We start from the raw sequence: 16,057 nt of genomic DNA on the forward strand, positions 1-16,057 counted from the left end.
CTTGTTATCAAACCAACCGGACTACGCCCTCGTAGTTAAATTCCTACGAATTGGAACTCCATACTGTTTTTTATTACCGCAATAACCAACGGTTACCCGTCGATTATTTCTAAATTAACCACACTGCTGATGTTAAAACTTATAATCATTAAAATATATATAATTCCCAAATTTCAAAATTTGCCTCTTGATATTTTAATTTTTTATAATTGTTACTTACCTACGTTAACAAAACAAAGATTTTTTTGTTGTTGTCGTCTTTTACACAGAGTAGCTCTGATCCTAAAACAACATTATGACACACATTTATATTTTATATTATATGTTGGCTCAAATTGTATTGTTTACTATTAAAAAGAAAGACTTCACAACGTGGTTTTCTGTAGTAATATTTATTTTTATTTTCTCCGCCCCCGCGTTTGTCCGAAGATACATAAATTATTTTATTACTGCAATACCAGCTACACCTTACCAGTCTAATAATAAACAGGGTCGATAAACCATTTAAACATATATCTCACCATCTTAGTAGTAGGAAAGTAGGTATTTCGTGGCCATCTTGGATGCCATCTTTGACATCCCAACGTTCTGATTGGTTGAAATGGAGTGAGATCGGTCTTCTGATTGGTTGATAGGTTTGGCGGTCTTCTTGGCGGTTTACAACCGTCGGTTTTTGGCGGTTTGATATATGATGAGTAAGAATGTTGGCGGTTTGACGCCATCTTGACGGTTTCACTTCCGTCGGTTTTTAGCGGTTTCGTATGAGTAAGAATGTTGGCGGTTTTGCGGCCATCTTGACGATCTCCGTCGGTTTGAAATATAATACGTGAGCATTTTAGCGGGCGGTTCGAATTATTGCCGCTATATTGACGATTTCACTTGTATCGGTTTTAAATATGATAAGTGAGCATTTTAGCTGTTTTACTACTATCGGTTTAACATTTCATGAGCGAGCATTTTGGCGGTTTGAATGATTGCGCTATATTGACGATTTTACTTTTGTTGGTTTGAAATATGATAAGTCTAATTTTACAGACCATATTTTGTAAATCAGTATGTGGCAAGAAGGCTTATGTATGGTAAGCCTGTTGTAGCAGACGATAAATTCCATTCTCCTAGCAGAGTTGTCGTTGATACCTCAACATAACGTGATGAACCGCTGTGTATTGGTACACTTTGCAAAGGGTTTATAAATATGACTTAGTGTTTAACAGCCAGTAAAATGAGATTGGCCAGTCTGGTGTTTATCATTGAAATCTGTACATATTGACTGCTTTCAGTGAAAACAGGGCTTAATGCATATCAAATGAGATTAGCCTGTGTATATTGATTAGCCTGTGCAATGCGTAGAAGCTTATCAGAGACATTTTACAACAGCAAACACGTTCAGTGCTTATACATCAATTTAACGAAGCATTTTCGAGTGGTTATTCTTTTCGAGCCAGTCCGCTAGTATAAATAAGCGCGCGTCTTTTACTCAATAAACTTCACGAGTTGTTTTGTTGATTGCATTAGTAATGGTATAATGGTGATTGTGAATAGGAGTTAAAAACATGAAAGCATTTTACTCTAAAATAAATACAGCATTCAAAATGTACCCGACTAGTGGTTTACATACTTAAGCGTCACAATCATGGGGTGTAATTTGTAGTTAATTTAACCAAGAGACTTTTAAATCTGTTAGTCAGCGTTTGAAGTATCATTACACTAACCCCCTTTTCACTAAGCGCATTTTTGTAATTTCAAGTACAAAAGAGAAGTGAAGCGGAGTTCATTACAGTATATTATCTAATCAACAATCCATTGAAGCGGACGAGACGAGTTGTCTAACATACATTGCGTGGAGATTATCAAAATAGCATTTGACAGGGGTGTCTAGGCTCCGACAGAATTATTCAATTATAAACAAAGGTCAATATAACCTTTAATTTAGATAGTTGCGGGTTTTTTTATGATAAAAGCCCGGAAGACCGATTAGATTTGTCATTTATTAAGTTATTATTTTTGTTTTTAATTTCAGGGTAGTTAATTTAATAAGAAGTAGTAAGAAGGATTTTTTTCTGATAACATCACCACAAGACCAGTTGAAATAAAAAGATAACTTCACAGGAAATACTTAAATTGCCAAAGTCATTACTTGGCTTAATGTCAGTAGTAATTAGTTAATACACGAATTCCACGCTTGACTTCAACATAACTCCAACAGTAAAGGAATTCACCACACACATAGTCCAAGTCCATTTACTGGTACAACTAATGAAAAAGCGTTTTCCCTCCAAAATTATGACATATTATTGAAATTATTATTATGAATAAAGACTTTTAACTTTCGTATTATTCGTGGTTCGTATTACGGGACACACTCTTGAATTGGCGCATGTGATCATAGGATTTTGAATCTGGAAACGCAGAATACCTGGTAAGTGAATAATTTAATTTCTTACATTTTGTTATCTAAAATAGTCGTTCCATAATTTTTCCAAAATTTAAGTGAGCAAATAAGGGGTGTCACGACTGCTATAGGGACACAAAGCGTATCGCAAATAGTTCAATCTTTTGATGGGAACCCAAAATAATTTAACATTGGATTAAAAATGTAAAAAACTATGGACCGCGTACGAATTTAGAGGAGAATAAATTAAAATCAAATGCGTACCAATTAAGTTAAGGGTTTGACAGTGACTACATTCATCGCTATCTGACTCATGTACAAAATGGGCATGAGCACATTGAAGTAGAAATTATAAGAACATCATGACAATGAATTTTTTAAAGAATATTTTTGAAGAGTTTTAAATTGTTTATGATGTATCACACGAATATAGAATTATGCACGGATTGGTATTTAAAGAAAATTGTTAAATTAGTTACATACACATAAAGTAGGAAGTGTCAAATGTTTACATACTTTTAAGTAAGAGATAAATAAAGAATTAGAGACGCACACATAAAAATAGTAAAATTAAAATGACACAATAAAAATAGAAACAGTGAAATGACAAAATAAAAATAGAAAAAGTAACCTTACAAATTAAATATGGTGTAGGTATATATATTCATTATCAGTACAATTGTTTTTAGTGCATATATATGTTACGTCTTGTTAAATGTGTAGTAACTGTCTTGAGTAAATTGATTTCAGAATAAGTTTACATTGTTTTGTACTTCATCAGAATTAAGAAATTAACAATGAACAGAACAGAACAGAAGACTGGTTAAGACTGACGATGTTCTATGTACAAGTCGTAAAAAAAATTCTGTTTTTTTCTGTTCTGTTATGGACCATGATTAGCTGCATGGGTTATTCACAAAGATCCTCGCAAGAAATTTATCGATACTTCAGATAAAATGATAATTAAAACAGTTACAGATTCCGTAGTAACGACGAAAATTAAATAAATTTGTGCATTTACAGACTTCGCAATGTTCGCGATCAAACATGTACATAGTTGATAAAGGTTATAATTGTATACGCTTCTCGACAGCAAATGATACACATTTTGACGTATATAATAACACCAAGATGTAACGGCATGCGTATTTCAAACCTTTATCATACAGTTTATTTAATACAATTCATTTTTTTCCAGACGTACAACTACACCACAGAAAATTTAACGGACATCGCAACCGCCACCGGAACCGGATACCAATTTAATTTACCAACAAAACGTTCATATTTAGTGCAGAGAAGTATAAGCATGTTCGCCGAAATTGTCGTGTACTTTGGATTCCTTCCCCTACATTCCTCTTTTTTCGACGGTTTTTTAGATTTCACCCCCCGACAATCCAAGACATACAAATTAAATTACCCCTTTCGAGTAAACAAGATCTACGCGAAATTGCATTCTTCTTCGAAACCTTCAATGAATTAGACAAAGTACGTGACAATGAGGAAAGTTCTGTATTCTCATATATGATATTCTCTAACAAAATCTCCCTTACTAACCTACTTTTTGGCATCGACTCATACATAGCTCAAACAGCTTATCTTCGTTTGACCCATTCAAATTCTTTCCCACAAGTTTGGCGACGTTTACCAATCACCGAATTCGTAGGTATGAATGACAAAGCATTGGATTTTTTGGATTTATCTATGTCGTTACATTTTGAACATCTTCCCAGTGGTCATCTCTTTACATGTCACATTTGTTGGAACAAGCTATGGGGCACATATCATCTTAATGATTGTTGTCAATCCGGTTGTCACGCCAGTTGTGGTGATTCGTATATTTTCAAAGAAACCACCCACACATGTAAATTTTGTCAAAAAACGGAGCTCAGACCGATACCGCGACCCGCAAGTCCTCCACGTGAGCCTCAAAACTGGGAAGATGAACTCCTCTTCTGAACTTGTAGTTAATAAAATGAATGAAAATCCCATACAAATAAAAATAAAATAAAAAAAAACCTTGATTATGATAATGCATTGATTACTCTACAAGGAAATGATAGGATGCACATTTATAGTCTACGTAACATTATTACATTGACAATATGCGAGAAAATAGAATGATATATGTGTGTATAATATAAAATTATCATAGAGAAAATAGCATGATGTTATGTATATAATATAAAATTATCATATTTTGTCATGAAAAGTAGTCTATGTTGTATTATCGCATTGACGATATGCGGGAAAATAGCTGGATGTTGTGTTTATAATATAAAAGTATCATATTTTGTCATTAAAATTTCAATATTGCTTCATCCTATTTTACACGGAAAATATCTTTGTGATGATCCTACATTGAGTAGATGATATGAAATTCTCATATTCTGTCATAGTTAAGGTCAATACTGTTTTATTTTTTTTACATTTATTCTTTTTTCTTCTTTTGCAAATAAACGAACCTTTCGACGCCACAGGAAGCAATCGCGCGACCAGACGATTCATCACCGGCGAGGGGTCCCATACCTACCGTCACCCCACTTTTACATCATGACGCCAGCGTTTACTTTTTAAAAATTGATACGTTACCATGGAAAATTTTGTCATTGCTCATGATGCTGTTAATTATGCTTTTTATTATGTTGTTACATATCATACTAAATTTGTCATACTCTGACATCTATTATTTCTTTATTGTAAATTGATTTTGTCATCGAAAATCTAATATTTTTTCCATCATAACATATTTTTTTTTGTACTGATACCTTGTCATTCAGGGTTTGATATTTCTAAAGTTTTTAAATTATAAAATATTAATTTTTTTTTGATGAAAATGAGGTATGTGACGTAACTTTAGAAAATTATATTAGGCTTAATAATTTTATAATCTGAATACAGAAGCAAGAAATATATAAAATCATAAATAACAACTCTATAACTAAATAAAGCCGATAAGTAATTAAGATACCAAACGAAAACAAAGTAATTAACGTGTCATAACACAATTAGGTCTCTTCTACATAATACCTTAAAGTATCGTTACACGTTAAATGCATAGAAACAATTAAACATACATTAGTCAGGGAGAGGCGGCTTCCCGAGATGTATTCTAGGTGTAGATAACAAATTGGGAATGTCTATTCAATTGGAAACCCGCGCGTATAGGAGGCATATATGTCATCTATCCAAGAGCGGCGAACCGCCCTGACAGGCGAGAGTCACTACGAAGTAATTGAGTACGGAACGGGTACTATAAATACACAATCAAACAGAAAGATTTTACCCTTGGCTTCTCTTAGGAAATATTCGTTTTGTGTTATTTACATTGGTTTTGAAACTATTTGTTTATCTTAAAAAAAGAACTTTAACTTTACATTCAGACTTGTGATTCATATTACATGACACTATCAACCATATGTAAATTAACCTTAACTGTAAATCCCCGCCTGTAGAAATCATGTGTTGAGTGGTTGAAAAATATCGTGTGTGGTTTAAAACAATGGCGTTGGGGAGGGGTTTTAACTATGTATTATACACCCCATCTGAATGTGTTCGCTGTTGTATAATCTTAGACGCAACTCAGTTTTCAAAATTATGTTATAGCTTTTCATATCACAGGTTGAAAAGACCACAACCCATTTAAATTTATAAAGAGGGTGTCTTAAAACGCAGGTCGAGATGTGTGTTGTTGTGTTTTTTTTTCTAATCAGTGTGTACAGACTAATCTTATTTGACATGCATTAAGCCCCGTTTTCCTTGAAAGCAGCCAATATGTACAGATTTCAATGATAAACACTAGACTGACCAACGTTGTCTTACAAGCTGTTAAATACACTATGCAGTGTACCAGTGAGAACAGGCAGATTAGGTGGTTAAACCAAACGCTTTAAGCATTTGTTGTCTGCTAAAGTTAACTAAAGTTATCCACACAGGCAGTCATGGGTTACGGGTCCTATTATAGCAAAGGCATGCATCATTTGTGAGCTTCGCTCACAAATAATCAAAGCGCTTAAGGCATTGAAGTTGTTTGCTGTTATCGTCCTTGATTAGCTTGTGCGCATTGCACAGGCTAATCAGTGTGCACAGGCTTATCTTATATGACGTGCTTTAAACCCCGTTTTCTCAGAAAGCAGCCAATATGTACAGATTTCAATGATAAACACTAGACTGGCTAATGTCGTCTTACAAACTGGTATATACACTCACTGCTAGAGCAGAATCATTTGTCGTCTGCTGCAGACAGGCAGAGTTAATTGTTCCTAGCAGAGTGAGTTGCGGTTCTTATCGTACCTAAAGCTTTTAAGCGCATACTTATTTGTAAAATATGCTCTGTAAATTTAGTAAAAACGGTAATTCTCATTTCACTCCCACACAATGTTTTCATAAAAACGTAATACATGCGGTGAAGTGGTGAAGGCGTCAACGACCTTCAGTGATTTTTTTTTTAATTAATTTTTTTATTTTTTTATCTGGGTATCTCCCTTTAGGGGGGGGGGGGGGGGTTACGTATTCCATATTGCGGACAATAATTTTTTTATTTCGTTGAGTATGGATGAAATAGAAAAATTAATTAAATTAGTACCCCACATACAGGCGTATAATACCATGTGGCATGGGGTAAGTTATATATTTAACATGAACATCGTGTTTATCTAATTTTAGGACAGGACAAAATAGTGGCTATTTAAACTTATAGTGTGAAAATATTTTCCACCTGTAAAAAGATTCTGTACCACGAAAAATACAGACAAATTTCTATGGTGACTGTAGATGTTGAATAAGTTGACTATATCCACACTTTCAGATGCTTTTTGAGCTAAATCACCAATGACTAAAATTTTGAAGTCAGATTCCATTGACCACACATCCATGTCTTCTTTGCTTGGTAAACCCTCATGAAATTCAATTGTTTCTATTTGCTTTTTCATATTATCAAATAAGGGTTGATCTGTCGAATAGCAATAAATGATTTTTTTTAATCCCCGTTAACATGAATTGCGCATTTTTAAACACATTGAAAAGAAATGATGACTTTCCGCTACCACTTGATCCGGCAATAATGAAAGTTGCAGGGCATTCAAATTTATTACAACAACAACAACAACATGACGTTTATTAAACTCAAATCACAAATACAGTGACACACGAGTATACAGTGGCAATGCATTTTTTACAAAAAGTTATTAACAATTGTGACATGGTGTTAACTATTATTAAGAAATTATAAGAGAGAAAGAGAAATGAAGATAAGATATGGGACATACATTTGAATTGAGTGGGGGAATGCTGATGTTGACCTAAGAAATAAACATTATTTCCTTTGGCCTCAATAACCTGTTTGTTTACCTGGGTAACTGAAACAGACTATAGTTATGTTGTTTTTTTTTCGTTTGGCTCTAAAGCCCATTGAATTTGATTGGTTAATTTATTTTTAGCTATGGCGCTTCGCTGATCTATGTGTAAACCCTGTTATTAGGTCAGAAATGTGCGTTTTATTTGTGTTTTCACTCTTTTATCTGTGGAATAATCGCGGAGAGTGATTCATTAGTAGTTTGCATATTAACTTAAGTAATGTGGAGATTTAAAATGTGTGCACTGTACTTGTCTGTTTAAGGTAATTGTATTTGGGATTAATTGGAGTATTGAAATGATGATCAAATGTGAAATTACACGTTCACGTTACAATGACCGATGTTTATTCACAACATTGTCAGGCCAGATAACCATGTCCATGTTTGACTTGTGTCAGTGACCATGTGATTCGTAAGTAAAACTTTATGTTATTGTTTCAGCAAGTAGCTGTATAATATAATAATGTACAAAAATGTGTTTGACCTACAGTAGTGAAATTGCATGACATACAATACTGTGCATGTATTTTTGTAAGTGTACACATGGCACATGAAGTCTTATTAACTGTAAAGGTGAAAGGTATAGATGAGTTTCATGTGTCATTGATTAGAAACATATATCATTGAGTATTTAAGTAAGGTTAACATTAAACTTGAGGTACAAACATGCACATTGCATAAAATTTGGCTAGTGAAAAGTTTAAAATATAAATTACAGTTTGTTAACAACAATTAAGAGTAAATAAGTAATTTGTGGTATTGATAATGGTTGCCGGATTGGAAAAAAAATATGCATAAACAATATTTTAAACATGTGTAGTGAATGAAGTAAGGTATTCAACATTTACTACGATGTAGTTATACCAATTAATATGTAAGATATGCATTCATCTTATAAAATATTGATTGATTAATTGAAACAAAATGCCAAATATACTGTCTGTATAAGAAAAATATTTTGTTCTCTACATAATTAAGCTTATCATCGTGTTACTGTTTAAAGTAATATTTTTATGGATGTGGATAAGTCCTATAAAATGTAATTGTAAAAAAAAACAAAAAAATAAAAAAAATAAAAATAAATAAAAGATGATAAACATATGCACCAAGCTAAAATATTCAACGGGTTTATGTTTGAAATAATATTTTTATGAATTTGTATAAGATTTTAAATCCTTTAAGGTTCTTGTAGTCAACAATTCTTTGAATTTTAGTGTATTTGTTCTTCAGTAGTAGTATCCTTTTATAAACTTCTTTCTGTGTTCACTAACAAAGGGACATATAAGTATGTAGAGAATAAAATCATTTTGTATTAATTAGTTATACTTAATTTTTTAATAAAACTTTTTGCTTTAACATTTTTCATTCAGGTTATTTCAAATACACTTTTGTCTTGTAATTATTTTCTTCAATGTCCTAAAATAGTTTTATCTTTGTGATTATTATAGGTCTATTTTTGAACTTTTGTTGAAGTAAATATTTTCTAAATAATTTTCTACAAATTTCGTTTTTTTAAACTACTGATTCAAAAATATTTTTCTTAAAACTATTTCTTAGGCTTTTTTTTTTTTTTGATAAAACTTCTTCCTAAAACATTGCTTTTCTTAAAAAAATAAAAAAATAAAATCACTCATAAATAAATTTCTTAAACTAAGTTTCCTAAACCATTCACCTTAAAAATATTTTCCATTTAACTCTTTTTCTATTTAGCTTTCAACTTTTTAAAATTATTTTCATATTTAAAAATAATTTTCATAAAACCATTTTGCATAAATTAGTAATGCTAATTTTTTGTGTGAATATTTTAATTTAAACTTTTTGCTTTAACATTTTTCATTCAAGTAATTTCAAATACAATTTTGTCTTGTAATTATTTTCTTCAATGTCCTAAAATAGTTTTATCTTCATGTGATTATTGTTGATCTATTTTCTTTTCAACTTTTGTTAGAGTCAATATGTTCTGAATAATTTTCTACAACTTTCGTTTTTTAAACAACTGCTTCAAAAATATATTTTTTTAAACAACTGCTTCACAAATATTTTTCTTAAAACTATTTCGTAGTTTTTTGTTTTTTGGTTTTTTATAAAACTTCATTCTAAAAAAAGTTCTTCAACTTTGTCCTAAAACATTGCTTTTCTAAAAATAAAAACACTCGTAAATAAATTTCTTAAACTTAGTTTCTAAAACATTCTTCTAAATTATTCACGTAAAAAAGTTCACCTGTAAATAAATTTCTTAAACTTAGTTTGAAAAACATTCTTCTAAATTATTCACATTAAAAAAATATTTTGCTTTCAACTTTTTTTTTTTCTTTTTTTACTTTCCAAAATCAAATTTTCAAAAATAGATTGCATAGTGTTCTCATTTTATTTTATTTTTCTTAATCTTATTTTCAAAAAAGTCCGAATAACTTTTCATACTAAATTATTTCTTAAGCTAATTTTCAAAAAACAGTTTCTTATATTTAAAAAAAACAACAACATGTGTATAACTTCTCAGATTCAAAAAATTATGTTCATATGTGTATAACTTTCCAAATTCATAAAATTATAAGACCATTTTGCTTTAATGATTAAAAATATTGAAGATTTTAATTAAAACTGTTAACTTTTTACATTTTTCAATGTTCTAAAATAGTTTCATCTTCATGTGATTATTGTTGATCAAATATTTATCTCACACGTGTTTGTTCCATTTGTTATGTTATCGAGGTGGTGTGTATATCAATTCCTAAATGTTTTGCTAATACGAAGATTTTTTAATAACATTTTCATACAACTTAATTCTTAAAAAAAAATTGTTCTTTAACTTATTTTCAAAAACTTTCTCATAAAACACTGCTTTTCTAGAAAAAAATTCACTCGTAAATTAATTTCTTAAACTTATTTTAAAAAACTTTCTCTTAAATACATAAACCTACGTTTTTTATTCAAATTCTTTAAATTATTTTCATTAGTAAAATTATTTTCATAAAACCATTTTGCATTAATGAGTTATATTAAACAATGTTGAAAATTTTAATTAAAACTTTTTGCTTTAACATTTTTCATTTAAGTAATTTCAAATACAATTTTGTCTTGTAATTATTTTGTGTAATTATTTTCTTCAATGATCTAAAATAGTTTCATTTTAATTTGATATAAACTATCAAAACCAGCCATGACTTGTTTAGATATTAATTATGTGATAATTGTTTATCAAATTTAATATGATCTCACACGTGTTTGTTCCATTTGCTGTTTAATCGTGATGGTGTTTTTATCAATTCCTAAATGTTTTGCTAAACATAATGTGCTCACAGTTCTCTTGTTATATTTTAAGTGGTGAATATTTGCATACATTGTCATTTTCCTCACTGCCTTTAATAACAGAGACATCTTCTGGTGATAAGTTTAATACTATGTACTTGCAACTAGTTTCATATTGTGTTTCTGTTCACGCGTAATATTTATATCATGAGTATATGACTCAGACAATACAATTTTAAAACTGATTTTATCTAGTTTTTTCTATGACCTCACAACAAACAAAAGACACATGCCTTAAGTGTCTTAAATTGTTTTGTGATTTTAACAGTTGCAAATATCTTCGATCACCCTCATTCATTTTGCTTTTTATCAAGAGAATGTACTTGTATGAAAATAATTGACTGTGCAAAAAAAAAAACCAAAAAAAAATAAAAAAATACACGTGTTATGCTTTAACAAATAAAGTTTTAGAGTTCGTTATTTTTTAGTAATATCATATTTTTCACAATAAAACTAAATAAAAAAATGGCGCATAAGTTACATAATGCTCAAACATAATGCCTTAATAAAGAGAAAAAACTTTTGACATTTTAATCACTGAATAGCTTATTGCATTTTAGGTATATACACGGAGTAGTGTTAACATTGCACGACTGAACACAGGAAAGCATTCTTATATTGTAATGCATATTATGGTGGGAATGTATATCTAAACAATAAACTCATACCCGCTATTCTTATTTTGGTTTTGTTTTTATAATTTTCAAAGAATTGTTTGTGAACATCGCTTACTGAAACTGTCGAATAATTACATTACATCTTTTAAAGGTTACATCTCTACTTTATGAAATTTTATCTCCCTTACAACCTTAAAATCTAATCGGATATCACAGCTTTAAATCAATAACAATAACTATGAATGTGAACGTAAATATCTGAATAAAAATAGGTTTTAACCATTAAACAAAAATCATTTCCCTCTTGCGTGTTTATATACTGCACCAATTATGTTTTAATCCAGTATGTACATGCATTTTTCTTATTACCGATTAGCTGAACATTATTCAGATTTAATAAATTCATAACATTATTCATAAGTTAATACAAACATATCAATCGACTTTAAAATTGTAATGGGACCTGTAAACAATTAAAACTAGGAACATCGCTTTGGAGAGATAATTACCAAGCATTTGGATGTTAAGATATATCCGATGAAAATCACTAGATTATTTCACTTGCTTTGTAAATGATCAAAGTTAAATCAGCGTGAATCGTACATGTAAACAAAACTTTCACGCCTGTTACTCTGAACCGATGAAATCACGTGACCAAGTCTACTACACCCGTCAATCACTTTCCCACGCACTTGTCAATAACCTATAGTCTGTTCCAATATTTGAAGTTACTAATCATTTAAAATGTATTACGCCCAGGTAAAAGACCAATTACCAGGTCATATAATCAACTAGACACACACCACGTCTCCAATGCCCTAAATAATAATTACCTAGGAAAATGTATGTTAGTTATTTCCCAAATAGATCTTACCAAACCATGTAATGTGAAAATTATGCGTCTATGACTATATTGTTCTGTATACTCATGTATTGCAATTGTAACTTGAGTTAAATAAAGTTCTGTTCTGTTCTGTTCTGGAATTTACATGGAAAAAAGACATGCTGATCATTTAACCCAGAATTTATCTCAAAACATACACATTTAAATATAAAGTTAACCCGATTGCAATTAAAAAATGAAAACCATTGAAATAGAATATCACATAAATTGATTTACTTTATAGCTTCTCGATGACTAGATATAAGCCTAAGCTGTAGATTAATTTTGATTCGAAATTTACTAAACATCAACAACATGGCTTTTTCTTTTTTGTCACACATTTTTAGGATTAACTCGCTAATTACCAATTATATTTATTGAAATGACACTATCATCTGTTTATTTTTATTGCTTCATGATATGTTTGATCACGTCTCTTTCATTCATATTCTCACCGATCGTCAAACATTGAATAAGTGCGTTTGATATTTTTTCAATTTATTACATCTCTAATATTTTAGAGGCAGAACATAAAAAAAGACTTAACAAAAGAATAAAACAACTTAACAAACTTATTTCGGCTTCAAATCATACTGCTGACATTCGTAAAGTAAACCAAATAAAGCCTTTAGGGCTTTCCCAAGCAGATGTTATTGGTTTAAAGTAACGGGTTGTTTTTGCAACGCATAGGAATCTTGATTATTCAACCAGTTGTTGATAAAATTCAAAGTAAACGCTCCTGGGTATTTTTTTCTCAATATGTGTTGAAATTTCACAGCACCTACTTAACTGCCGGGTTGCTTAGCATTAAAATAGTATTCTGAAAGAATACGCTCCTTTTGTAATTTATCCATGGTTAATCAATATTGCTTGTTTATTTATAAACATTGACAGTGTGCACTATTCGAAAACAACTTTAAAAATGAACAACACGAATACTTCAATGCATATAAAATATTTATTTTATTCACATAGTGATCTCATTACAAAACATGTTCAGTACATAATTTTATTTGTTAAATGTGATAAAACACTGATGAGTTTTCTGATATTTCTTTGTTTACAAACATGTGCTTTTCAACTCTCTCAATTGTCCTCCCTACATTCAACAAGACTGGAGGAGTATTCCCCCTTACATTAGCAATCAAATAAAAGAGTATGTTCCCTTATACTATACAAAGTTAATATTATAAACATAATAACATTACAAAATATCAAACATTTACAAAACATGTCAACAATTTAAGGTAACAAGCTTTTCAAAGTATTACATTGAGAAATATTAAGGGTTACACCAAAATCTGTAGCATTTCCGTTTGCAAAATGTCGTATGTCTATATATGTTTGGTTGCTTATTTTACAAAATGACAAAAACACATTATTTTCTAACGAAAATTGTTCCGTTCGATACAATAAAACCAATGGTGTTGTGTTCATTTCAGACGGCTTCCATTGCTGTGGAGTGCATTGAACGACATCATGGCCTAGAAGAACATACCCGGGGATAATACCAGCAGCAACAAGTGTAAGTAAAGTTATCCTTTTCATCATGACAGTTCTACACTTCACGTTTTTTGCTTTTTGTAAAAGTTCGTTCTGTATATTTACATTGTTTACATCATACACAAAAGATACATTCCCATCAATATTATCTGAACACTCCATTTCTACTAGAAGATCAATCCTTGACTGAATAATAACGTTGAATTACTGTGTTTTTAAATCAGTTACAGCGAAACAATCTGTCTTCTATTTGTGTAATTGTAAGCACCATTTTTTTCATCTTGGCTTTCCATTGATCCGTTTTCATTATGGCTAGAAAGTCTTTGCTCTCTATAACTCGTTTGTGAAGGAAAACCATCTCTGGGGTAATATTCGAAATGGCCATCATTTCTTCCCAAGAACGTATTATGGCATTTTCATCGACTTCTTTCAGCATATCCTCGAAATAAAACTCAAGTTGATACTCCTCATCATCACATATCATGAGGCAGTCATGTTCTCTCTGTGAAGGGTGATTGGTTTGACAACCATAACAGTTCTTTCGAACAGTCATTGTTTTGACTTCACATAAAGCTTTTGCGTATAAAAAGTCAAAGTAGGAACGCATCATCATGACACTCGCTGAAGTTGAGATGTCTAATTGAGGGGGTGATGAAAATTCCACCCCCTCAGTCATGTTATTCTCTTCTTTCCCCATTTCATTGTTTAATGATAAAACACTATGTCCATCTTTACAACTGAGCTTAAAATCTTGAGATGATGAACAAGCCATATTCACTATGTGCTTCTGTCACTTGTTAAAGTGGGAATGAAACACATAACTTGGGGATTTCTTTATATAGCTTTATATCTAACGAATTTTGTTTTCAAATTTTTCAGACCACGCAACCGCCAAAATGCACGCCGCCATTTTGAAGCATGTCTGAGTGAACCGATGGTTTCCATGGATTCCATGAAGATTCAATTGATTTGTTGGTTTTTAATTGTCCAATTATTTTTAAAAATAAACATTTTGGTGAATGCTGTTTGTGTTCTTCCAACGGATCATCTTCTTTCCCCCATTGGTGTAATCGTACTGCACACGAAAAACATTCTACTGTATCGTTTTTACCTGTGTAATAAAAGCCAGCTGATGATAACTGAAACTTGTTCGGTTGAATTTGAGGTGACCATAGATCAAATGTTTTAAGTCTATCTTCATAAAATGTGAGGTGTTCAAATTTGAACTCGAGTTCTTGAAATGCATTCATGGTGACTGTCCCTCTAAAAATGAAATCAGTAGTTCAACACTTTCTTTTAAACTACACATCGTTTCAAACATTGTCGTTGGTAAAATCAACTTGTTTTTTCCTTTTTTAAAAACCAGTTTTACTCGAGATCGTCTCTTTTTCAAAACTAGGGTAAAGTTATTGTCAAGTGTACAACTTATTTCTTTACACACCGGTGACCAGATTATGTTTTCAAAACCATATTGCTTAAAATAAGATAGTGTATCTTCAGAAAACAGTAACTGTGCCTGTGCCATTATTCTATACGAAAATACACGCACGTATTGTACCCGCAAACGTCCACAAAAATTACACAAATGGATGAAAAGATAAACCACTTAATCCAACAACACTATTAAACCGTGCATACTTGTACCTTAACGATCTTATTATAACGCATCAATATGGCGGATCCATCCTACATTAAACCGACTTAAATCGTCAATATAGCGGCAATCATTCAAACCGCCAAAATGCTCGCTCATGAAATGTTAAACCGATAGTAGTAAAACAGCTAAAATGCTCACTTATCATATTTAAAACCGATACAAGTGAACTCGTCAATATAGCGGCAATTATTCGAACCGCCCGCTAAAATGCTCACGTATTATATTTCAAACCGACGGAGAACGTCAAGATGGCCGCAAAACCGCCAACATTCTTACTCATACGAAACCGCTAAAAACCGACGGAAGTGAAACCGTCAAGATGGCGTCAAACCGCCAACATTC

At 31.2% G+C, this 16,057-nt stretch overlaps 1 long non-coding RNA gene across 1 annotated transcript; it reads left to right on the forward strand.

Moving 5' to 3' along the window:
- The first annotated feature begins 7,910 nt into the window (after window positions 1-7,910).
- LOC127879123 (uncharacterized) lies at window positions 7,911-15,078 on the forward strand. Its single transcript, XR_008048916.1, has 3 exons — window positions 7,911-8,158; window positions 13,998-14,080; window positions 14,938-15,078. It is a non-coding gene; the product is annotated as an uncharacterized LOC127879123 (long non-coding RNA).
- The last annotated feature ends 979 nt before the right edge of the window (window positions 15,079-16,057 follow it).

This window comes from Dreissena polymorpha, chromosome 4 (genome assembly GCF_020536995.1).
Source record: "Dreissena polymorpha isolate Duluth1 chromosome 4, UMN_Dpol_1.0, whole genome shotgun sequence".
NCBI classification, from domain to species: domain Eukaryota; kingdom Metazoa; phylum Mollusca; class Bivalvia; order Myida; family Dreissenidae; genus Dreissena; species Dreissena polymorpha.